This window comes from Saccopteryx bilineata, chromosome 4 (genome assembly GCF_036850765.1).
Source record: "Saccopteryx bilineata isolate mSacBil1 chromosome 4, mSacBil1_pri_phased_curated, whole genome shotgun sequence".
In the NCBI taxonomy this organism is placed as follows: Eukaryota; Metazoa; Chordata; class Mammalia; order Chiroptera; family Emballonuridae; genus Saccopteryx; species Saccopteryx bilineata.
This window is the reverse complement of record NC_089493.1, coordinates 168,139,870-168,165,473: the sequence shown is the minus strand read 5'-3', so window position 1 is coordinate 168,165,473 and position 25,604 is coordinate 168,139,870. Positions and strand designations below refer to the sequence as shown.

At 45.2% G+C, this 25,604-nt stretch overlaps 1 protein-coding gene and 1 long non-coding RNA gene across 4 annotated transcripts in view; one reads left to right on the top strand and one right to left on the bottom strand.

Moving 5' to 3' along the window:
• Positions 1-9,297: 9,297 nt before the first annotated feature.
• On the bottom strand, positions 9,298-21,668 carry LOC136333538 (uncharacterized). The gene is made up of 3 exons (XR_010731048.1): positions 21,476-21,668; positions 13,324-13,430; positions 9,298-9,425 (listed from the first exon to the last, which is right to left on the bottom strand). It is a non-coding gene; the product is annotated as an uncharacterized lncRNA (long non-coding RNA).
• Positions 10,008-25,604, top strand: part of FGF1 (fibroblast growth factor 1) — a 112,597-nt gene continuing 97,000 nt past the window's right edge. Inside the window, exons 1-3 of one of the 3 annotated variants that reach the window (XM_066272827.1) lie at positions 10,008-10,404; positions 21,062-21,256; positions 21,679-21,790. The gene's annotated coding sequence lies outside the window, so the exon portion shown is untranslated. The remainder of the gene's footprint in view (positions 10,405-21,061; positions 21,257-21,678; positions 21,791-25,604) is intronic. The other 2 variants (XM_066272828.1, XM_066272826.1) reach the window with 2 other exon arrangements.

Genomic DNA, 25,604 nt, shown 5'->3' with positions numbered 1-25,604 from the left:
GAGATGATGGGACCGGAAAAAATATAGAGGTTTTAGAATATTTACAGCATTGTTCCTCCCCACCCCCACTTCCTGCGAAGGAGGATTTAGTCTTGGCAGGCCAAGTTCTGAAGCCTTTCCGAGCAGAGCACAGGAAAATGTGGGACGGACGGGATTCTGAGTCGTGCAGTGTGGCGGGTGGGATGGCTTTGCGAGCTCGAGCTCGCCGCAGAAAAGGCAGGGCATTACCTACTAAAGCAGACAGATCAGAAGGTGAGGGACCTAAGAGCCAGGGACGGGTTAAACCTGGGGAAATTCCAGAGACAAATTAAAGGGGATTGGAATAGCTGACAAACTGTCATGAGGAAGATTTGGGAGAGGTAATGGGAGATTTTCCAGAAATGTTGTTGGTGGTATGAACGGAATCCATCCTCCCCTCTTGGCATTTTCAAGAGATTTCAGTAAAGACATAAATTGGTTTCAATGTTATTTTTTGTATGAGGGACAGGATTTATTTCGGGCAGCCTGAAGTACTGGAGGCTAAGGTTCCCGAAGAAGAAGAACCAGCCTTCACTTCTCTCTTCCCATCATCATAGACTATAGCCGGATATTTCACACTGGTGTCCTCGGGGCGGGGTTTAAACTGCAGACCTGTCTTGTTTGGTTTGTTGAAAGTAAATTTTTTTAAAGCCACCATTGAAAATTGGAATTTCACATTTAAAAAGCCTACATTTCCTGGAGATGTTTTCTCTGAACATATGTACCCTGATTTATCAATGTCACCCCATTAAAATTAATAATAATAAAATAAAATGTAAAAAAAAAAGTCTACATTTCCTGCTTCTCCTAAAAAAAATATGGGAAAACCTGGCAACACGAGACTCTCATTCTCATCAGGCCAAAATGGGCGCCTGCTCTCTAGTTAACCCCGGGCCCACCACTCACGTAAGGTGTGCATGCGAGCGTACACCTGGCCCACTTCTGGCATCTGCACAGCCTACCATCTGGTAATGGCAGACAAGATAACTAGGGCTTGCTCTCCTGCTGAGGGCAATAAGAAAAGCTAGACAAAAAAAATTAAAATCAGCCTAAAGACATCAGGAAGTTAAAAAGATAATGAAAAATTGCCAAACCAAGATGTGGGAAAAATAGGCATTTAGGTAGGTGAGCCAGACAACGGGGACCTCTTTTCCCCTTGGGACATTTGCTGCTTCTGGAAGGACAGCTAAGAAGCTGAGAGGCCAAGCAGCACCTACATAGCCCTGTGTGCCTCAGTGGACAAAAGCTGGAATCTAGTGCCCACCAAAGGAGATGGGGGCATGTAACTCCCCATTTTAGGCTAGGACCCTGAAGGACTAAACCTTAAGACTGAAGGAATTGGAGATAGACTAGATTTTGTGGGGCCTTGGCCCAGCTTCCAATGAGCTAAATTCTTCAAATTGGATTAGGTGATCGCAGGTTACTAGCATCCCCAGGTACCTAGCAGGAGCAGAGGTTACCATAACACCTCACATTACTTCTACCAAAAATTATTCACATGTAAGTTCAGCACACATGAAGATAACCAGACATAAGGAAGACAACATGAACAAGATCCAGTAGAAACAATTACACAAGAAACAATCCCAGTGAACTCCAGTTATTGGAGTTACTACTCAGACTTTAAAGTAGCTGTGTTGACTGGGTAAAGAAGATAAAAGACAATGTTTAAAAATCTGGCAGAGATCCAAGAAACTTGAAATGAAAAGGACAATGAAGATCTGAAAAATAACTAAATAGAGATTTAGAATTGAAAAACATAGTAACAAAAGTGAAGTGCTGGCTGACCTGTGGTGGCGCAGTAGATAAAGCATCAATCTGGAACGGCGAAGTTGCTGGTTCTAAACCCTGGGCTTGCCTGGTCAAGGCACATATGGAAGTTGATGCTTCCTGCTCTTCCCACCTTCTCTCTCTCTCTCTCCCTCTCTCTTTCCTCTCTCTAAAATGAATAAATAAAAGTCTTAATAAAAAAAATTTTTTAAAGTGAAGTGCTCTGTGGATAGATTTAACAAACAAAAGTGAAGAACTCAGTAGATGGGTTTAACAGAAGATTAGACAGAGTTAAAGATAGAATTGAACTGGGAAGTAGGTGAGACAAAAACAGTAGAATGCAAGGACAAAGGCTGGAAACTACTGCAGAGATAATGTATAGATTAAGATAAAAGAAAGACTGAAGTTTTAGAAAGAGAAGAGAGAGAGAGAGAGAGAGAGAGAGAATAGGGCAGCAGTAATAACTGAGGAGGAAATAGTTGAGAAATTGCCAAACATGACTTAAAACATCAAGCCACAGATTCCAAAAGCCCTTGGAGTTCCAAGGAGAATAAATAAGAAGCCACATCGAGGTACATCATCGTTAAGGTAAATGAAAACCAAGACAAAGAGAAAAATATGTTTAAAAGCTTCCTTCTTTTTTTTTTTAAATAATTTTATTTTTTTAATGGGGTGACATCAATAAATCAGGATACATATATTCAAAGATAACAAGTCCAGGTTATCTTGTCGTTCAACTATGCTGCATACCCATCACCCAAAGTCAGATTGTCCTCTGTCACCCTCTATCTAATTTTCTTTGTGCCCCTCCCCCTCCTCCTTTCCCTCTCCTCCCCCCCCCCCTCCGTAACCACCACACTCTAATCAATGTCTCTTAGTTTCACTTTTATGTCCCACCTACATATGGAATAATGCAGTTCCTGGTTTTTTCTGATTTACTTATTTCACTTCGTATCATGTTATCAAGATCCCACCATTTTGCTGTAAATGATCCGATGTCATCATTTCTTATGGCTGAGTAGTATTCCATAGTGTATATGTGCCACATCTTCTTTATCCAGTCATCTATTGACGGGCTTTTTGGTTGTTTCCATGTCCTGGCCACTGTGAACAATGCTGCAATGAACATGGGGCTGCATGTGTCTTTACGTATCAATGTTTCTGAGTTTTTGGGGTATATACCCAGTAGAGGGATTGCTGAGTCATAAGGTAATTCTATTTTCAGTTTTTTGAGGAACCACCATACTTTCTTCCATAATGGTTGTACTACTTTACGTTCCCACCAACAGTGTATGAGGGTTCCTTTTTCTCCACAGCCTCTCCAACATTTGCTATTACCTGTCTTGTTAATAATAGCTAATCTAACAGGTGTGAGGTGGTATCTCATTGCAGTTTTGATTTGCATTTCTCTAATAAAAAGCTTCCTTCTTGACAGAAATCATGAAGGCCAGAAATTAGTGGAATTTATCTTTAAGGTCTGAAAGAAAATAATCGCCCACTTAGAATTCTTTGTTCAGTGAAAACAGCCTCCAATAATAAAGGTAAATTAAGACATTCAGGATTCTTTACCAGAAAGAAATACTTACAAGGTGTTCTTTAAGCAGAAGGAAAATGATTTAAGAGGATAGATTATAGGTACAGGAAGAAATGAAGAATAATGCAAAGGTTAATTTAAGGAAATCTAAAAGCACTAGACTGTAAAAAAAAACATAACCATGTCCACTGGGGGTAAAAAAAATTAGAACATACAGCAAGTATGTATAAGTCAGGTGGGGGAGATAAATGGAATCAAAATGTTCTAAGGTCCTTGTATTAATACAAAAGAAAAAATACTAATTAACATTAGACTTTGATAAATCCAAGATACACTTTTTAATCTCTAGAATAACTATTAAAGAACAGTAAAAAATGAATATAACTTCTAAGGCTCTAGAGAGAAAAAAAATATTCAACCATTCTAAGAGCAAGCAGAAAAGTATTTAGAATAAAAAAAACAGATCATGTGGGATCAATGAAAACAATAAGGTGACTGATTTAAATCCAAATATATTAGTAATTACATTAAATGCAAATTAACAAAATACTTTAATTAAAAGCCAAATTGGCCTGACTAGGTGGTGGTGCAGTGGATAGACTGTCGGACTGGGATGCAGAGGACCCAGGTTCGAAACCTTGAGAGGTTGCCGGCTTGAGCCCGGGCTCATCTGGCTAGAGCGGGGGCTCACCAGCTTGAGTGCAGAGTCTCTGGCTTTAGATCATAGATGTGACTCCATGTCGCTGGCTTGAGCCCAAAGGTCACTGGCTTGAAGCCCAAAGGTCACTGGCTTCAGCAAGGGGTAATTGGCTTGGCTGGAGACCCCTCCCATCAAGGCATATATGAGAAAGCAATCAATAAACAGCTAAGGTGCTGCAATGAAGAATTGATATTTCTCATCTCTCTCCTTTCTGTCTATCTGTCCCTCTTTTTCTGTCTCTCTCTCTCTAAAAAAAGTATAAAACTGGGTAAAAGAATCTATATATATATAGTATACAGTTTCTGCTGATAAAGTGTTGACCTGAAACACTGAGTTCACTGGTTCAAAACCCTGGGCTTATCTGGTCAAGGCACATATGGGAGTTGATGCTTCTTGCTCCTCTCTCACTTCTCTCTCTCTCTCTTTCTCTCCCCTCTCAAAAATGAATAAATAAAATCTTTAAAAAAAGAATCTATATACAGTTTCTAAGAAACACATCTAAAATTTTAAAATGTTGAAAGTAAATAAATGGTAGAAAATTATATTAATATTGATAATAATGTTAACATCAAAGGGGATTTTAAGGCAAAAAGCATGACTATAGCTAAAGAAGGATACATCGTAATGATAAAAAGTTTAATTGTACACATCTTGTACATATTTTTTAAGGCTGCTTTAGAGATATGAAGCAAAGATCAACAAATACCACAAGCAGAAGTGAGCAAATAAGTAAGGATGTAGATTATGCGAACAAGATTAGCCAACTTGACTTAGTGGACAGATATAGAATATTGGACCCAACAATTATAGAATTCATGTTCCCCAGATTTTTGTGACTCCCCACTTTCTAAGCAAATAATAGGATTGACATTCTCTACCTCATTTAATGGTAGGTGTAGCCATAAAACTTATCTGGCCAATGAAATGTGAGTACTAGAAACTTTCAGGTGCTGGTGTGTTAGTAAACACACTGCCCTTTTCCCTCCTGAAAGCAGAGGGCTGGAGCTCCCTCAGGCTGGGTCCTTAATTGAGAATGACACAGAATAGCTTGCCAGCCAACCTGTCAATGGACGGTTCATGTCAATGAGTAAGAAACAAACCTTTGTTATTTTAAGTCACTGTCACTTGGGGATTATGTGTAACCACAGTATTACTCCTCTATCCTGACTAATACTGGTACAAAAAGAGGAGGACTTTTTTCCAGCCACAGGGTCACAACAGAGGTGACCCTGTTGTAGAAGAGTGATGAGTCCTGGTGAGTTCACTGTGGTTTAGGCTCTAGGGAAGCGAGGTGGAAACAGGGCTGGGGCAGAGAGAGCAGCTCCCAAGGAGCCTGTGAAGATTGGCTAGAGGCAAGTTTGGAAGGACCTTGTATTTCACAATAAGAAACAAAATCGCTCTGGCCAATGGCTCAGTTGGTTAGAGCATCGTCCCAAAGCACAGAAGTTGCAGGTTTGATTCCTGGTCAGGGAACATATAGGAACAGATTGATGTTCCTGTCTTCTCTCTCTCTCTCCCCTTCCTCTCTCCCTAAAATCAATTAACAAAAAAAGAAACAAAGAAACAGATATCATCCAGGAAGTTCAAGGATCTTTAGAAGCGGTGACAGATGAATATTAGTAATAACGAAGAGGATGAACTGGGGAACTCTAATCAGGAGAAAGGAGGAAATTAGGTAGAGAGCTATTCTCAACAAACACATTACAGGGTTTTTTCTGCTCCCTAGAGGTAGCTATTACTAAGAATCTGGAGAAGTTCTCCAGCAATTGCATGTACATGCAAACACACCCATAAGCCAATTATAAAAACACAAGTCATCAATTATAATCTATCTGTTCTTCTAAAATTTTTCCCAATTAATAATGTCTTTTTTGTGTGTGACAGAGACACAGAGAGACAGAGAGAGGGACAGATAGGGAGATAAGAAGCATCAATTCTTTGTTGCAGCACCTTAGCTGTTCATTGATTGCTTTTTCATATGTGTCTTGACTGTGGGCCTTCAGCAGACCAAGTGACCCATTGCTCAAGCCAGCGACCTTGGGCTCAAGCTGGTGAGCCTTGCTCAAACCAAATGAGCCTGCACTCAAGCCGGTGACCTTGGGGCTTCAAACCTGGGTCCTCCACATCCCAGTCTGACGCTCCATCCACTGCGCCACCACCTGGTCAGGCCAATTAATAATTAATAATATCTCTGTGGTTATTTTCATATCATCTCAAAGAGATTTGCCTCTTTCCTTTTTATTGGTGGCTTCGTATATCATTGTATAGCTGCACCATAGTTAAGTAACCATTCCCTTATGAACAGATACTTAGGTTGTTTTCACTATTACAAACACTGTTTTGTAGACCATCTTGTGAATTATATTCATATGTGTTTTTATTATATACATGTTTATTTTAGTTTACTTTGTTTTTATTGAATTTATTGGGGTGACATTGGTTAATAAAGTTATATAGGCTTGAGGTGTACAGTTCTAGAATACATCACCTGTATACTGTATTGTGTGTTCACCACCCCAAAGTTTCCTTCCATCACCATTGATCCCTCCTATACCCTCTCTGACCTCCTCCACCCCCTTTCCCTCATAATCACTATACAGCTGTCTGTGCCTCTGAGTATATTCATACATTTTAATGTCTTCCTTCTACAGATAATAAGACCAGTTTCATCACCATTCAAATGGTAGAAATATTAGGCTGGTAACAGAAACACAACTAGGCAGGCCATTTGAGGTGACCATTTTGATTAGGGTGTGCCCAGTATGGCTGGATTATGCCCAGAATAGTGTCTTAAACTCAGTGGGCACTGAATAAGAATTTGTTGAATGAATGAATGAATCCAGAGCCATTGTAGACACTTTTTGGGCCTGGCTTGCCCTCATCTATAACAGAATTTCTAAACCTAAGCCTTACTGACTTTTAGGGCCAGACACTTCTTTGTTATGGGGCTGTCGTGTACATTGTAAAATGTTTAGCAGCATCCTGGACTTGATCCACTAGGTGTCACTAGTACAATCCCAGCAATAAAAATGTCTCCAGAAATTGCCAAGTGTCCCCTGAGGAAATTACGTTCCTGGTTGAGAACCATTGGTTTATAATATGGGACATGTAAAGGCAAAGGCCTTTTCTAAAACAACTGACCACAGAGGTTGGTCCTATCCCTACCCAGTCCTCCCAACTGACCACAGAGGTTGGTCCTATCCCTACCCAGTCCTCCCAACTGACCACAGAGGTTGGTCCTATCCCTACCCAGTCCTCCCAACTGACCACAAAGGTTGGTCCTATCCCTACCCAGTCCTCCCATATTAAAATGGCCTTTCTTCATGGGTTTTCACATTCCTTTCACAGAGATTCCCGCACACCTTGGTCTTGGTCCGGGTTTCATTCCTCCAGGCCCAACTGACACCTCTCCATCAATTCAGTCAATCCTCATTATATATCGTCAGTTCTCATTATACATTCTCTAGTCACGAAATACCCCTCATTGCAAATAATTATCAAAGTTGTATTCTTATGTTTGAGTAATTATTAAATTAATCTTCTTATTATTAAGCTCCTTGACGTTGTGTCCTTCACTGAACTTCCTAGAGGTAGCCACTGGTAAGTATATGGCATGTAAAGTATTAGTTGTTGTTCACCTTTTTATATCTAGTGCCTGAAACAATGCCAGACACATATTAGGTACTCAGTAGATGTTGGATGGATAGATGGATGGATGGATGGATGGATGGCAGCCTGTTATTAGTTAGCAATATCCAGCTCTAAGATATATCAGTCTTTACCCATTCTTGCTCCCATGGCTTTAAAAGAATTTTGAAAAACAATGTTACCTATATCCACCTTTAAAAGTTGATACATTAAATGTTTATCATTAAGTCCATATGGATTCAAGATAACTTCCAGCATATTGTAAATATAGGAATTTAAAAACTGAGCTGTGACACCATTCTTTAAATGTACCTGTTCATTTGTTATCATTGCCAATATCCTCTACAATTTGCTTTCACAGTACTGTCCCTCAAATTCAAGGAATGGAAGAAAAGAAGTAGTTAAGTAAAAATTCCTTAATTAATTATTAAGGGAGGTTGAATTAAATCAGTGGCAGTCAACCTGGTCCCTACTGCCCCCTAGTGGGTGTTCCAGCTTTCATGGTGGGCAGTAGCTGAGCAACCAAAGTATATATAAAAAGATAGATTTAACTATAATAAGTTGTTTTATAAAGATTTATTCTGCCAAACTTAGCGAAAGTTCGACATAAAGTACTTGCTAAGTAATTATTATTATATGCTTTAACTTGCTGTAACTCTGCTTTATAAATTTTATAAAGTAAAGTTACTTCCCTACTTTATAAATCACCATTACTGTGGAACCAGTGGGCGGTTAGAAAGTTTTACTACCAACAGAGATACAAAAGTGGGCGGTAGGTATAAAAAGGTTGACTACCCCTGAATTAAATTATTAAAGGAAACTTCTGGTTTGGGGATCTGGACCTAGAGATTTTTACATTTGGTGCAATGGCACCTTTGTAAGGTTGGTGAAGAGTGAGGGGTATCCTTTCCAGTGAGGGAAGGGCTGTTATGAATTTGGACACATTATCAGGTAAACCAGTTTGAGCGAAGAGTGTCTATAGAAATTGAGAATCTGGAAATTGATTCTCTAAAACTAATCCTCAGTGTGCCCCTTAGAAAGTCTCGAAGGCGATCATCTTGGGGGTAATCAGCCTGGAGACCTGCAGAGGGCAGTGTTGGACAAGCTGTTGGGCTCTCCGTCAGGTCAGCAGAGAGGACAATTGGCTATGAACGCAGTGTGGAGTTCAGACCGAGCGGTGCAGCCCAGTCCTCTCCCGTGTGTGTTGTTTGCACAGTGAATTATTCTCAGGAAACTGGCTCCAGGGAGGACGGAGACCAGACACTCCATCCTGTACCTAGAATCGCTGCCTGGGGCTGTCAACAGATGACAACCTCACTTATTCTTTCTCCCCTTCTAGAATTGAGTTTGGGGGAGAACATTGAGGACTGAAGTCATAGGACTGAACCAACCATAAGGTTTTTGCTTTTCCTCTTATGAAACGAAAACAACAGTGAAATCGCAATGATTGATTGCTTCAGGAGACAGTGAGCAAAGTGGCCAAAAGTTCCTGCTCTGCAGTCAGACAGATGGTTGGGAAGTCTGTCCTCAGCTAGCTCCCTGTGAAGCCAGCCTCTGCCTTCCTGGATGTCAATCAGAATGAGAGTACCTTCCTCACCGGGCTGCTGTGAGGACAAGTGAGGCGACACAGGGGAAGCGTTCTGCATATACAGGCCATTTAGCAAGAGCTCAATAAATAGCAGTGATGATGTGACGAGGATGATTCCGAATTGGCATCTTGTCAGGCAGGAGTGTTGCAATACTTTCCATTCAGGTCTGAAGAGGAAGAATCGGAGGTGAAAAAAAAGATCAAACTATTTAATAACTGTTTTAAGTTTTACAAGCCAATGAGCTAGAGGCAGAAACAGCCAGAAGAGGAAGGCAGAATCAGTGTGATTCAATGTTAGAGCCTAGCTTCTTGACATCGTGCCTCCCAGGGTTGGGGGTCCCACCCCAATGTTGATAGGAGGGTCTAAAACAATGTATATGTGAGGGCCATATGGATGTGGTCTATATGACGTGTCACCAGCCTCAGACATAGAAGCAATGACTCTGTTCATTACAGCTATCCTCTGTGAAACCTTGAAGAGTAGGAATAAATTAAATGGCTGAAATAAAGTTAGTAATTTGGACTAACTGTTTAGACATCTTAAAAGTAAGGCTCCGAGGAAGACCCCTCCTCTTCTGCCTTAGATGGGGAAAGGTAACAGGGACTAGCTCGGAAAGGCAGGGAGACAACTTGGATGAGATAACTGTCCTTTCACCTGGCAGCTGTCCAGCCCCCAAATAGCTTTTGTGTCCAGTCCAAAAATAAGATCACATGGGAGGGGGAGAAATAACGCAAGTGCTTGTCCTTGGGCTTCCTGTGGGCACACCAGAATCAGCCACACTGACGGGCGCCCCAAGAGGGCAGCCTCACGACCACTCTGCCCCCTCCTCCCCAGGCTCCACGGCTGGGAAAACAACCTGTATCAGGGTGTGTGGTGTGTGGTTGGCCCGCAGCCCTTCTCTCGAGGCTCCCGTGAGCTCCATTCATACCAGCGAGGGAACAGGAAGAGGAGGACAAGCGGATCCAACAGCCTCAACTCTGGGGGGATCCTCCTTTTGGGGAAGGACACTCCCTTCTGATGGAGAAGGGAAACTCCCTCCCTCCTATAGCTGCCTGCCCACAGTGGTCCTGGTAGGACAGTGTGGACGCTGTAGGCTGTTGCAGCTGCGGTGGTCCCAGACGGTGCCCCAGAGCCAAAGCAAAGAGGTGAGTACCTCTGTTTCTCCACGGGGCTCAGGCTGCTCTGGACTCTCTGCCTGGCTTCAGGCTTGTGCGCAGCGTGAACGCTTCTCCCTCACCCCCTTCTTCCTCTTCTCCCTGATCGGAGTCTCTGCAGCAGGCTTCAGCCCATGTGATGGATGCTAGAGTAAATACTGCTGTGCTCCCTTCTCTCATTTGCAGGCCTGTTTGCTCCCAGAAAGAATGGAGCAGGTCTACTTCTTAGCGGGGAAGCAGGAAGTGATTCCTACTAAGTGAATTATCTTTGCTGAGATCCTAGAAGACTTTTCGCAGGAAATCGTTAGGCAAATCCCATTACAGGAGAGTTAATGTTTAGTTTCTAAAAGCCCTGCATGCAGGAGGAAATAAAAGGATGCCAGCGGAGTCTTGGTAATTGGGCCAAAGGGAAAAAAAAACAACAGAAATAGGATATACCGAGCTTCCTTTCCCCTCAGCCCCTTCCCTATCTCTTCCTGACTTCTCAGAGCCCTACCAAATGCACTCAGCAGGTTCAAGAACTCCTTGTTTTTAGTTGAGAACAAGAGTTTGGGAAGAATTGCTCTGTAAGCAGAGTCAGGGCACAAGGAAGAGAGACGTATTTTGCAGACTTGGTTTCTCCTTCTAGCATCCCAGCACTCCCTAACATGTGACATTTACCTGTGCTTATTTAGGACATGTGTAGAGGTCTCCATCATTTGTACACACGGGTCATTATTCCTTGACACACACCACCCCTTGGCTATGGGCTACAAAACCTAATCTAAGGAAGAGCCAACAAAATGTGGTGGGAACAAGACAACTACTTGAATAAGTCAGGATTCTTTTAGTAACAGTGAACTGAAATCCAATTTGTAGGGACATAAGGGGAAAAAAAAAGGAAGTTTTTTCACTCATGTCACTGAAACAACCAGGGCTTTTGTATAGTAAGACCCCACTGCATAGACAACAGCACCTTGAACCTGTCTTTCCCCATTTCTTGGTTTCACTTCCCTGTGTCCTTCTATTCTCAGGAAGACTTGTCTATCATGGTAGCAAGATGGCTGGCAGCCAACTCCAGGCTGATAGACTATGGGCACAGCTACCCTACAACAGTTTTAGCTAGTGTCAGGGTGACATTTTACTGAACCCATGTGGGCCTTATGCCCATCTCTCCCTAGGGCTGTAGTCATCCCCAGCCAAAAACCACATGGACCGTAGGTGAGGAAGGGGTGGGTCCCCACAGATGATCAACAGTCTAGTCCTAGGAGAAAGGGGCTGGATGCAGGCTGACTGAGGTTGTCAGCCTGTGCTGTTCTTTTTGTGATGGTCTAGATTAAAAGTCAAAGTTCCTCTAACACAATTTCTCCTCCTTTTCTCTCTGATAGTCCACCCAAATGTATTAGTGACAGAAGGTTGCACAAGGAGGATAATTATTAGAACAGGTGACTGAAAGATGCCATAGCATGTCATTTCCAGAGACCCGGACAGCATGAAAGACAAACAGAGGGATTGACTCTGGCTCAGTCCCCAGACCAGCCACCATGTCCAGACCCACTAGATGCCCTGTGTTCACGTGGCTCTCCCTGTCCCTGTTTCTGTCTCCCTCTGCTCTGCTGTGGTGAGCCCATCTTGCCTTTTCAGGGTCAGCCTCGGACTGCCGGGAGGCCTTACCCGAACGACCTTTCTGCTGTCTCCCCACTGAACATGAATGGCGCTGACTCTCAGTATCACCTCTGTGCATGTCCTTTATGAACTTCATGTATCCAAGCTTCTCTCCCAAGTTGAAATTTATATTTCAGGGAGAAAATTAAATTTCATACCCCCAGCCCTCTCTGTGGTATCTAACACATAGTAGGTGCCCAATTAAGTGCTTCCAATTAATTGAGCAATAGAAAATCAACTTCACTAAACAGCTTAGAGAGGATGGCTAGATTACTTGAGGGCCTTAATCCCAATTTTAAAAGTAATCTAATAACCATAGCAAATATTGATTGAGTTCTGAATGTATGCTGGAACCCCAAAAGGCATTGTGTCAGGTAATTCTCACAATGACCCTATGGGGCAATTGCTGCTGTCATTCCCATTTAATGGATGGGAAAACTGAGTCTGAGAGGACTGACTTGTTCTAGGTCATACAACTAGTAAGTCGTGACACGGAGTTAGGGCCCAAGCGTGCCTCCCATTTCATTTCCTATTAAAGTAACCATTTACCTGCTTCGCAGTGGGGCTTCCTGCTGCCTGATCTTAAAGAGTAAGAAATAGAAGTGACTGGTCAGGAAACACAAGGAAGCTCAGATATTTTGCACCCCTCTTCTGCCACCTGCACCCCCAGTGCCTCTACAAGGGGGTCCTTATTAGATTGTATACAATGGAGAGGGTCACACCCTACCCAGACCCCAGAGCTAAGAAGAAGATCAGGGGCACAGTGATTGCACAGAAGAAGGTGCCTCGGGGGCTCTGAAGAGAGCAAGCTGATTTTGGATTAAATGAATGTAGTGTTCTTTGGGGAAACAGTGGCTAGAGGGTGGGCTTTAGAAAGTGAGTGCGCCCCCCTGGCTTCCCATCATTAGGCATGGCCCTGACCATTCTTCTGCCCCTAGACCAGGGGGACCAGGCAGGAGGCCTCCCTCAGAGGTGGCTTGCAGGATTAGGAAAGCAACCAAACTCTGATCTCAAAGGAAGCCAAACTCTTGAGAACATGGTCACAATTTTTATACTATCTGTGCCTCTATACCCAGCCACTGGCCTCTTGGCTGATGCAGTCACCCGCGGGGCTGGGGAAGCCCCGGACCCGAGGGCATCCAGTTCTGTGACACACACTAACCTATCCATACGGGCAAGCAGCTTCTCAAGGGAAGAGGCTATTTAATTTATACCAAAACCCCTCACAATATCCCATGAGAGGTGCGAACGCTGGTGTTCTCACACCTGAAGCACCGAGAGATCGAGTCACATCCCAGGTCACCCGGAAGCAGAGGAGAACCCAGAACTGGGGATGGTGGGCCGCTGAGGTTATTTGGATCCAAGTCTGCTTGCTTCTCCGTGATGGTATAATGAAAAAAAAAAAAGAAAACACAAAGAATTAGATAGGCTAAGTAAAATCCTTTGGTTGAATCTTTAAGAGAAAAACCACTGCCAAACTCAAGAGAAATAAAAACAAATTCACACAAAAACTTGTACACAAATGTTTGTAGCAGCATTATTCATGACAGCCAAACAGAGGAAACAGGCCACATGGCCATTAACCGAGGAGTGGATAGATAAAACGTGGCATATCCATGCAATAAAACATTACTCAGCAATAAAAAGGGATGAAGTTCAGATACATGATACAATCCAGATGCACCTCAAAGACATTATGCTTTTTGAGGGACAGAAACCCATACTGTACGATTCCATTTCCACAAAATGGCCAGGACAGACAAATATGTACAGACAGAAAGTAGATGAGTGGTGGCCTGGGTCTGGCTGGAGGGTAGATTGGGGAATGATTGCTAATATGTCTGAGGTTTCTTTTTGGGATGACAAAAATCTCTCTAAAATTAGATAGTGGTGAGGGTTGTGCAGCTTTGTGAATGTACTAAAAGCACTCAACCGTATACTTTAAATGGGTGAACTGCATGGTATATGCATTATATCTCAATAAAGTTCTTTAAAAACCCAAACTGTGGCTAACGAGATAATTAACCCTGTGACAGGGCTTCGCTGAAAGATGTGGTCTCACCCTGTCTGTTCTGATGAGCTTGTGTCTTTACTTACGAAACTGGCCACAGGTCACCCAGATACCTCGGGTGGAAAAAATATAGATTGAAAAAAGATAAGATCCATAGCTTTCCTCATAGAGTCTAAACCAGGAGGAGTTTTTTCTGTCCTCTTTGTGCAGATCATTTACCATTTTATGGGATCCATCTCACTATTCTGTTTTCAGTTCTGGGTTTCCGATCACGTTTCCAAAACACTCCCCATCCTAAGATCATAAAGCTGATTAACGAATGATTTCCGCGAATGCTTTTTTGTCACGCTTTCCTTTACGGCTTCTCTTACTATATTTAAAGCTCTGATTCCTCCAGAATTTAAGCAACAAACTGGGGATCCAGGTTGGGCTTTTTTGTTTGTGTTGCCAAATAGTCGATAATTAGCTGGAGAGTTTTAAATTTGGTATTAAAGTGGATTTGGGGTATTTTGTAACTTCCTGAAATTAAATGTAAAAAAAAAAGAAATGCCTGTGTGTGCATCACACATACACACACACACACACACACACACAGACTACACACAGGGAATAGGGTATCGATCTTGTCAGGCTCTCAAGGAGTTTTTTGTGACTCACAAAAGGCCACTGGGCTCTCTGCATTTCATAACCTGGGGCCCAGGTAAACAAGTTCTGAACATTCTGACGCACTGACACAGAGTCCCAGCCAACGGGACGGTTGTTAAACAACTACAGGGAAGGCCTAAGTGAAGACTCTGGGGCAAAGTTCTCTGTCACATGTTGGGTGAGAGTCACACCGCCTTTCAGTCTGACATCTGACTGAGGCAGGGAACAAGGCGTGGCTCCCACTGGCTCCCCATGGACCTGTAAAACTGTAGGTTTTTAATCATCCACTGAAAAAACCAGTGGAGCTGAAAACCGGGTCCTCCCCTCACAAAAAGTTAGAGGAGGATGACAGTGCAATGAGAATAAATAAATATAAAAGTGGAAGTAAACTGCCACCATGAAGAAGGTGGCAGATCCTACGTGCAGACTCATGCAGCACCCACTGCATGCCAGGCATTGTCTAGACCGGTGGTTCTCAAAGCATGGCCCCTGGACTGCTGGCAGCAGCGTCACTTGAGAACTTTCTAGGCATGCAGATCCCCAGGCCACCTAAGACCTACTGAACTGGGTACTCTGGGGTTAAAGTCCAGCGATCTGTGTTTTAATAAATCATCCAGGTGGTTCTGATGCACATTAAAGTTTGAGAAGCACTGGTTTAGGTTAACCGGGAATATAATGGTAAAAAGACAGATAAAATTCCTGCGTTCTTCATGGAGTTTACATTCTACTGTAGGTGGTAGGGGGAGACAGAAAACACATAAGTAAGCTATTGGCTGAGTACAGTCATTTTTAGGTAGCATGAGGATGTGAGAAGGAAAAGATCTATGTAAAGGATGGTGATGAGGTGCTGATTTAGAACAGATGAACAGGGAGGAGATGGTCTAAAATGAGACCAGAATGGTAAGCAAGAGCCAGCCATGCAAAGAATTAAAGGGCAGAAAATTAATGTATACATTTTAGACAGAGGGAACAGCAAGTACAAAGGCCCTGAGGTAGGGCCATGTTTGGCTTGTATGAGAAGCAGTGTGATTGGAGCACAGTGAACAAGGAGTGAGTACGAAATAGGCTTGGAGAGGCAGGTAGTGGTAGCAAGCTTAGCTTTTGTTCTTAGTGCAAGGGAAAGACACTAGACAGTTTTGAGCAAATAGGGAAATGATCTCTTTACCTTTTTGCAGGATCCCTGTGGAATGAAATGTTGGGGGTAAGTGTAGAAGCAGGGAAATCAGCTAGGAGACATAGCAATAATATAGAAAAGGAATATTAATGCTTGGGTGGACTAGACCAATGTGCAAAGATCTATTATTAAATAGAAAAACAAACATTAATGCAGGACATTGCACATAGTAAATTGTTTTTAAACATATACACATCCAGGAGTCTAAAGACAATGTTCCCGCCTGAAAGGAATCAGAAAAAAGAAGTTAACAGTGTTTATCTTTGGGGGGAAAGGGGTTATTTCTATTCATTGTACGTTTTTATGAGGTGCATGAAGCATTACTTCTATTTAAAGATAAAATATTTTAAAATAAAGATTGAAAAATGAGATAAAGGGAAACATAGAATAAGTGGTGGGTGATCAATATCAGGGAGGAGAAACCCCCCTCTCATGGATATGACCCTTTCCAAGCATCTTCCCCAAAAGTCGATGGAGAGTCGGGCTGACAAAGTGGGGTGAGCTCCTGTTCTTAGATTATATGGGGGACAGGGCAAGGCACCTTCCCACTAGAAAACTGCTGGGCCCTGTTTCTGTCCTGCGGCCCTTCCGCATGGCGATATTTGTGGCTAAGAAGTCTCTTTGGGCAACGAATACAATTTCCTGTGGATGTCTGCCGCATTTCCCTTCACTCTGTTTGTCAAGCCGCTCCCCTTTGTCGCCCAGGCAGCTGGTTCACCATGGGGCCAGCATGCCCTTCATCTAATTGCATGATTGGGCATAAACAGCAGGAAATTCTTCGCTGGAGGGAGAGAGTGGCATGCAACATTTGATTTCTCCTGTCAGCTGATTAGGATTTGTTGTGTCCAATCAAGGTCAAATAAGATTAGAGAGAAAACACAGTGTGTCTGGTGTGCATGTCGCATAACTATATCACTTATGTAAACAGGATGAACAGAGAGGAAATTTTAAAGTAAATATTGAATGTCAGTGTTGAGATTCAAGGACAAGAAGCCAGGGCTTATATGTTTTACCTGGAGAGATGGAAAATTTATTTATTGGGGACGTTTTGTTTATTTTTTATTATTATTATTTTTTATTATTATTATTTTTTTCTTTGTATCTTTCCGAAGCTGGAAAGAGGGAGAGACAGTCAGACAGACTCCCGCATGCGCCCGACCGGGATCCACCCGGCACGTCCACCAGGGGGGCGATGCTCTGCCCACCAGGGGGCGATGCTCTGCCCCTCCGGGGCGTCGCTCTGTTGCGACCAGAGCCACTCTAGCGCCTGAGGCAGAGGCCAAGGATCCATCCCCAGCGTCCGGGCCATCTTTGCTCCAATGGAGCCTCGGCTGCAGGAGGGGAAGAGAGAGACAGAGAGGAAGGAGAGGGGGAGGGGTGGAGAAGCAGATGGGTGCCTCTCCTGTGTGCTCTGGCCGGGAATCGAACCCGGGACCTCTGCATGCCAGGCCAACGCTCTACCACTGAGCCAACCGGCCAGGGCCTATTGGGACGTTTTGAACCCTGCTAATTCTATCATGCCCTGATGCATTTTTCCTGTCAGTGCAGCTAAAAAGTGATCAAGTTTTATGTCTTAATTTTCAGAGGCATTGGGCAGAGAACAATTAAATTCAGGGAAATGCCACATTCTGCCTTTATGGCCCTTCTAACGCTTTTATAAGAGGTTTAGAGCTACTTTCTATAATAGCAACTGTGAAGCTGCTCAGGAGTGAGTTAATCTCTAGGATGTAGAAGGAGAAAACTCTCATCTCTGGCAGCAGCCACAGCATCTCAGAGATAGAGGACTCCGGCCAAGGTCACACCTCTGTGACCTGCCAACCTGGCTTATGATAGGATTATTGTTGGTCCTCCAAATCCGTCATTTTTTTCCTTTCTTGGACCCACCCTCTGCAGTACAAGTCAGCTCACATATAAATAGCCTGACCAGGTGGTGGCGCAGTGGATAGGGCATCGACTGGGATGCAGACCCAGGTTTGAGACCCTGAGGTTGCCAGCTTGAGCATGGGCTCATCTGGCTTGAGTGCAGGCTCACCAGCTTGAGCATGGGACCATAGACATGACCCTATGGTCTCTGGCTTAAGCCCAAAGGTCACTGGCTTGAAACCCAAGGTCACTGGCTTGAACCTAAGGTCGCTGGCTTGAGCAAGGGGTCACTCACTCTGCTGTAGTTCCCCCCTAGTCCCCCACCCCCGTCAAGGTGGAAATGAGAAAGCAATCAATGAACAACTAAGCTGCTGCAATGAAGAACTGATGCTTCTCATCTCTCTCCCTTTCTGTCTGTCCCTATCTGTCTCTGTCCCTCTCTCTGTCTCTGTCACAAAAAAATAAATAAATAAGGTTTTAATCAGGGCAGAAATGTCATTAAAAGTGGTCTGAGGACTTTGAGGGAAGACAGGGTTTCTATTCTATTCTCTGTGCAGGATCGAGCCAACTGTGGATGCTGAATACGTGGCTTCCACAAGTATTATTTCAGTGGACTGTTTCCTGGCCCGGAGCGGGAGTTATCTCGAGGCCAGACTTTTTTTTTTTTTGTATTTTTCTGAAGCTGGAAATGGGGAGAGACAGTCAGACAGACTCCCTCATGCGCCCGACTGGGATCCACCCTGGCATGCCCACCGGGGGGCGACACTCTGCCCACCAGGGGGCGATGCTCTGCCCTTCTGGGGCGTCGCTCTGTTGCGACCAGAGCCACTCTAGCGCCTGGGGCAGAGGCCAAGGAGCCATCCCCAGTGTCCGGGCCATCTTTGCTCCAATGGATCCTTGGCTGCGGGAGGGGAAGAGAGAGACAGAGAGGAAGGAGAGGGGGAGGGGTGGAGAAGCAGATGGGCACTTCTCCTGTGTGCCCTGGCCGGGAATCAAACCTGGGACTTCTGCACGCCAGGCCGATGCTCTACCACTGAGCCGAGGCCAGACTTTTAAACTAGGTAACCTCCAAGTCCCTTCCCACACTGAATAACAGTGAGGCCAGAAAGCAGTAATGTATTTCACAACCCAAAACATCTGAACGTGTATTTGTGGAAGTTAAAATAAATATGGAACCGGAGGGATGTTAAAGTGAAACTTTAAAAAAATTCAGCACTGAGGGGAATTATATTCCAGTAAATTCTTTCAGGAACTGAGGAGTCATTATTTCCCCGCATTTGGACAGTAATATTTCCGAACATCCAACGTGTAGTAAAGACACTCACTGATATCAGTAGCCAGGGGTTATACTTCGCCTAAAAGCTGCGGACTATGTTTCTAACAGCATTTCACAACTGGATATGATGGAGAAATAAAACGGCAATCATGACTTACACTCGCATTGCCAGTTTTCAGGGTGTTTTCGCACACGTTAGCACATTGATTGTCACAAGAATCCTGTCAGCTTGTGGGGAAGATGTGGTTAGGGTATCTCATTAATCTCCACGAGGAGGGAGGAATTCCAAGTCCTGAACAGCTGAGTTGCCCAGGAGCGGGCTGGTTCAAGGGTATTAACCTGAAGTGGGGAGACCTGGTTTCAGTCACAGTGAGGACTTGAACTTGGGGTGCACTGGGTGAGACTCTGAACCACATCGCTGTCCTCAGATTTTTAGGATGTTTCCTCACTTTGATATCTATCGTTCCACGTGGTTAAAACCAGTTAATGTGCATTCGGATGTAGCATAATAATTCTCCAATATTGAGAGGACAATTGTCCGAAATACTTTTATCTATTATTCACAAGGCCCTTAGGAAATAGTGCAGAAACTCAGGAATGACTTATTTTTTAAAGTAAATTGTCAACATCTGACTATGTGCAGTTCATAGAGGTTCCAGTTAATAAAGTTTGGAGAAACAAACTTTTTCTGTACCTTTCAGTCCCTTCTAGGAGAGCTGCCACTCATCTGTTATCAGTTATAGTTGTGTCTCTGGTTCTCTGTGGTTCTCCGAGGCTCACCCCAATGGGGGCACAGGAAAGGGTCCCCGGTGCTCCCTGATGAGTGTGGGGAACAGGCTTCCTTACCCAACTTCCCGGAGGAGGGAGACACCAAAGAGCATGTTTCTAGTTCCAACAGGTCAATCTGTGCCTCTCTACCTGATTCATCAGGTGGGCAGGCTTGTGTGCGTGCATACATGCATGTGCGTGCGCGCACACACACAGAAACACGCACCCCCACCCCCAGGTTTAAATGCCTGCATCATGAACAAGGAGGGACTCTTGATGGAAGCTATTAATCATGTTTCCACTTGGTCTCTGCAAAGACACCTCCTGATCTATTGCCTTTCAGTCCACCTTCAGTCCCTTCCCACGAGCCAAAGGATTGTTGGCACAAGCAGCTTCCTTCCTTTCTTACCCTGTTCCTGGCCAGTGGCACAGAAATGCTGCGCATAGTGCTCTGAAGAAAAATCTCCACCCCTGAAGCTGGGCTCACCTGAGGACCTGCAGAGGGCAGCAGGGGCAGGCTTGACCACTGGTGAGGAATGCTCTCTTTGCAGCCCCTCCCAGCCCTAACCTGGACGGCCATTGCCTTGAGTGACTTTGCTAATACCCTCTGCAAGGCTTGGCTTTGGGAACAGCACAGACAGACCCATAGACACACACACACACACACACACACACACACACACACACACACACACACTCTGTCACACAGACACCTACACCCTGTGTAGGGATGCCAGATGACAGAACAGAAAAGGACTCCTTTTCCTCCGGCAGCCTTCTGCTTCCAGAGAAGTGTCTCTGAGACATGACCTGCTGTTTCCTTGGCAACAGAAGCCTCAAAATAAACAGGATTCTGCTCAGACGGGCTAGTAGTCCATTGGGTTCAGCCATTTGCCCCAAGACAAACCACGCTAAAATAACACCCAGGATAGATGCTGCCACTGTCTGCTGTCTCTGCCTCCTTTCCCTGCTGGCCAACAGCGCTGCGTTCCTGGGCTTGCTGCTACCTGTCCAGAGTGGGGGCACTTAGAGCTCTGTGTTCTTTTCTGTGGGTGAGGTTGGTGTGGGTGGCTGTCTAAAGGCAGGTCCCCTCTGCTGATAAACAAGGCCAGGGAGAGACCTAGAGGCTGACCTCCTCAGCCCCACAGACAGCCTCCCTGCTTCCCACACAGACCTGTGGACTGGTAGCCGGCTCTGTGGCATGGTGTCTGGAGGCGGACCAGCAACCTGGTGTGCATGCCACGGCCCGTCCCCTCTCCCCACACAGAGCTGCAGTCATTGAGAGAGAGAGAGAAAGAGAGAGAGAGAGAGAGAGAGAGAGAGAGAGAGCGAGCGCCGGCTGAGGCTACCAAGGAAGCACTGCAGCGCAGTGACAGTAACAAACACAGCAGAGGACGCCAAGCGGATTCCCTTTCCCTGCGGAGGGAGCGAGGCACAGCGCTCAGCGTGCGCGAGCTCTCAGGTAAGAATCAGGTTTCTGTTCCGGGGAATCAGAGCGGGTTACATCCAGATCTGAGGGTGTATGTGTCTGTATGTGAGTGCATGTGTGTGTGTGTGTGTGTGTCCCCGAATGCAAGTAGAAGGCTATATGGAGAGGGAAGGAAAAAGTTAAGGCAGGAAGATGTTTTAAGCAGACACCACCGCAAGGAGCACCCCTGCAAGTGAGTACCCAGAAGCTCACCTCCAGCGGGGTTTACGCCCCGGGGACTGCTCTCAGGGAGCTGCTGCGGGCACAGGCACTTAGAAATAGTTCAGAGACTGTGAAAAGAATCCGGCACCAGGCTGCCCATTATCTTCATCCCCCTCTGCCAGGCCGCGGAGGGCGGGAGGGGTGGAATGTTCTCATTTACTTCAAGTGCTGGATGCGGCCCTTGCGGTTGGCAGGAGCCGAAAGCTGCGGCCGAACGTATCCAGCGGCTGGCATTCTCCTGCTGGGTCCCACTCATCCTCTTGGGGAGCCTGGAAATTCGTCTGCCTCGGGAAGCTTGACCACTGGGTGAGCGCCTCAGATTTTCATCAACCTTTTCATATACAAGTTGGGCTGAAATGCAGAATTATCTGTCACTGTTTTGATAGGGTGCTATCCTGGTGGCTCCACTGGTCACCTGGATCACTTTTACTTGACCTTCTGATCTTCTTTGAAAATCGCATCCTCATGTGGGTGCCCTTGCAGATAGGCCCTGGCAGAGAAGGGGCAGGAATGGCTCAGTCAGTGGGCACATTCTCAGGCACTGAGGCCAAGCCACACCCACATCGCTATTACATGAGAAAAGTATGCAAGGCTTTCAGACAGGAGCACTTGAAAAATTCAGACCTCTGGGTTCTATGGTGGGAATGTCAGACACTGAATCAAGTACTTGATTTTTCAGAGACCTAGGAGGGCAGGCACCCCCCCTTATCTGACCTCTCGGGTCCAAGAGCCCCCTCTGAGCCTCAGCAGAATGCAGCTCTGTGCTTTCTCTAGCTGTTTAAATTCAGCCCTACTGCTCTGCCTTCCTTTCTGCTTTGGTGACCAGCACTTTCCCTTCCATTCGCTACAGGGTTCTGATTGTCTGTGATTTAGCGTCACAAACACCAGTGGGAGGATGCAAGCATCTGGACAGAGAGCGAGCCAGGCTCTACAGGGGGATGAGCCAGTCCGAGGTGGCAAAGGGCTGAAAAGAAATGGGCCTGGCTTTGTAGAGTGGTGTCTAGCAGAGGACCGGTCAGCTGTCCTCTGGGGCTGTGTGGATGAGTGTGGATTTCGGTTCAGGCTGTGATTCACAGTCACAAATTCCCTTTCCTTTGTTTTCTTTGTGTTGGTCACTGAGGGCTTCCGAGGAAAGTCCCCTTTTGAGATTGTTTATCTGGGAGGCAAAATTACCGACTCTGCTGCTAAGAGCAGCTGGCCAAGCAGGGAGACTTTCTTCTGTTGAGCTTGTCTTTCTTAGCAGGAGTGAATGGATTTACAAATAAAGTACTTAATCAAAGGCAAAGTGAATACACAAAAAAATGAAGGGAGAAAACACCGAGTCTCTTGTACACTCCTTCCCAAATCTGGTGTACACTTACATATATGTGGCTCGCCTGGTTCAAGAAAAGAAGTTAGAGCCTGACCAAGTGGTGGTGCAGTGGGTAGAGCATCAGACTGGGACGCGGAGGACCCAGGTTTGAAGCCCCAAGGTCGCTGGCTTGAGTGTGGCCTCACCTGGTTTGAGCAAGGCTCACAGCTTGAGCCCAAGGTTGCTGGCTTGAGCAAGGGGTCACTTGGTCTACTGTAGCCCACCTTCCCCCAGGTCAAGGCACATATTAGAAAGCAATCAATGAACAACTAAGGTGCTGCAACAAAGAGTTGATGCTTCTCATCTCTCTCCCTTCCTGTCTCTCTGTCCCTCTCTCTGTCTCTCTCTGTCTCTGTCACATACAAAAAAAGGGAAGAAAGAAAAGGATTTAAAGAGGCAGGCCCTGGCCGGTTGGCTCAGTGGTAGAGCATCGGCCTGGCGTGCAGGAGTCCCGGGTTCGATTTCCGGCCAGGGCATACAGGAGAAGCGCCCATCTGCTTCTCCATTCCTCCCCCTCTCCTTCCTCTCTGTCTCTCTCTTCCCCACCCACAGCTGAGGCTCCATTGGAGCAAAATTGGCCCGGGTGCTGAGGATGGCTCCATGGCCTCTGCCTCAGGTGCTAGAATGGCTCTGGATGCAATAGAGCAACGCCCCAGATGGGCAGAGCATCGCCCCCTGGTGGGCATGCCAGGTGGATCGCAGGTGGGTGCATGCGGGAGTCCGTCTGACTGCTTCCCAGTTTCCAACTTCAGAAAAATATAACCCCTCCCTCCAAAAAGCAAAACAAAACAAAACAAAACAAAAAAAAAGAGGCAGAATTCAGTTGATTAAGTGGTTTGACTTTATAGTAGCACCAACCATGATGACCATATTTTTAGTGAGCATGGTGGACAGACATCGATGGGCTCTCATCACACCTAGTGAAGAGACAGACGTCTGGTTCCAGGACAGAGCACTGTTCACTTTGCTGACATGTATTCTGTGGACCCTGCATGAACTATTAAGGATCATGGAGCAGCCAGCCCTGCTGTGCTGGCTTTCTCAGTGAGGGAGCCTGCAGAGTGGAAGGCACACCCCTTCCACCTCATCTAATAGGCATGGCTGCTAATGCAATACTTTTTGGTTTAAGGTACTGGAAAAATAATATGCAGTCATTTGTGCCACAGACATACCCTGGTATAGGTAAGTGTAACACCTATATAAGACACATGAATTGTACGTGAGTGGGTATTTTTCCTTAAGAAAGGATCTGCTAATTAACAGAGGTGTCCCATCTCGAGCTGTGACAGGACCTAGTCCACTCAACCATAGAGAAGCAAGGGGACCTACCTGGGAGGGCAGGTGACAGAGAAAGATCCTGGATTGGCACAATGTCCAACTCAGGTGGGAAGTAAAGGCATCCAAGATGTAGGAACAAGGACAAGCACCCAGGTTGGTGGCCCACAAGGGGAGAAGAGGGAGAGCGGGAATAGTAATTGTTTTTATTCTTAAATTGCACTATTTAAGAAAGGCAACATACCATAGTGGCTAGTGCATAGGTTCTGCAGCCAGACTTCCTGAGGTTCAAATTCAGATTCTACGCTATTAGTTCTGTGACCTATGCCTCAGTTTCGTAATCTGTAAAATGGGATAACAAAGTATAAACTTTGTTGTTGAAAGGATCAAATGAATAATGCTCTTAACACAGTGCCTGGTTTATAATGAGTATGATGTGAGCATTTGCTATTATTATTTACTATGTATTATTATTATTATTGAAAGATGAGTTCTGAAATGGCTGTCCATAAGTCAATTTGTGCCAAAGTCCAAAGTGACACTCTATGAGTGGCCACTAGTGCCACATTGTGGGCAGCATGGAGGTAATTTGCTTTGTGTAGAGTTTTGCTGGTGTCTCTAAATACCAGAAACAGCAGAGCTTCTGTGCCGGTCACCAGTGTTTCTTGTGCCCTTACTATGTGCCAGCACTGTGCTTGGCTTTATGTGTGTGACCGTGTCAAACAACCCTATGGAGCAGGGGGTGTTAGAGCTGCAGAAACTGAGCTTGGTAGGCTGGATTTGCCTACAGTCACAGAGTTACCAAGTGTCAGAGCCAAGCTTCACATCAAGCTATGTTCCTAACTGGTATGCCATCTGTGTTCAGGGGGAATCACTAGAGTTGTCTTAAGAAGCAGGTGCAGTCTGGTGACAGGAATTCAACAGCAGGTGACGTTTGACGATCTAGAAAGTTAGCTAGGATTTGGAAGCTCTGTCAAGAGATTCAGGAGCTCAGCTTGGCCCAGGCAGAATCTCCACCTTGAAGACCGATGGCGTGTGGAACCAGGTCTTCAGCAAGACATGAATGCAGGCCTGGGGGACAGGCAGGCCTCAGTTCTCCCTGAACTGGGCAGTGATGGTGCCCAAGAAGAGAGGAGACGCTGCCTAACAAGAGAAACAGAGGCCCAGAGGGTGCTGGGCCAGGACTCTTAAATCCCTCAGGCCTAAGGTCAGAGGTCATCTTGTTATAACCTCAGTCAAGACTGGTGACGCCTGCTGTGGAGACAGGAAAAATGGACAATCTTGTGTCTGGGTACAGTGAAGTTTACAGTGATATAGAAGACTTGATTTGCCAATACAATCTCTCAAAACAGAATTTTTAAAATGTGACTTATAAAAATGTGTTTTATGCATAGTGGCTGAAGACTACTTCTCTAACTTCACCCAAGGAAGGTACGGGGGGCATGCCCACGTTTGCACCAGGGCCGTGTAGATGTGAGGGTTACTAATGGACAG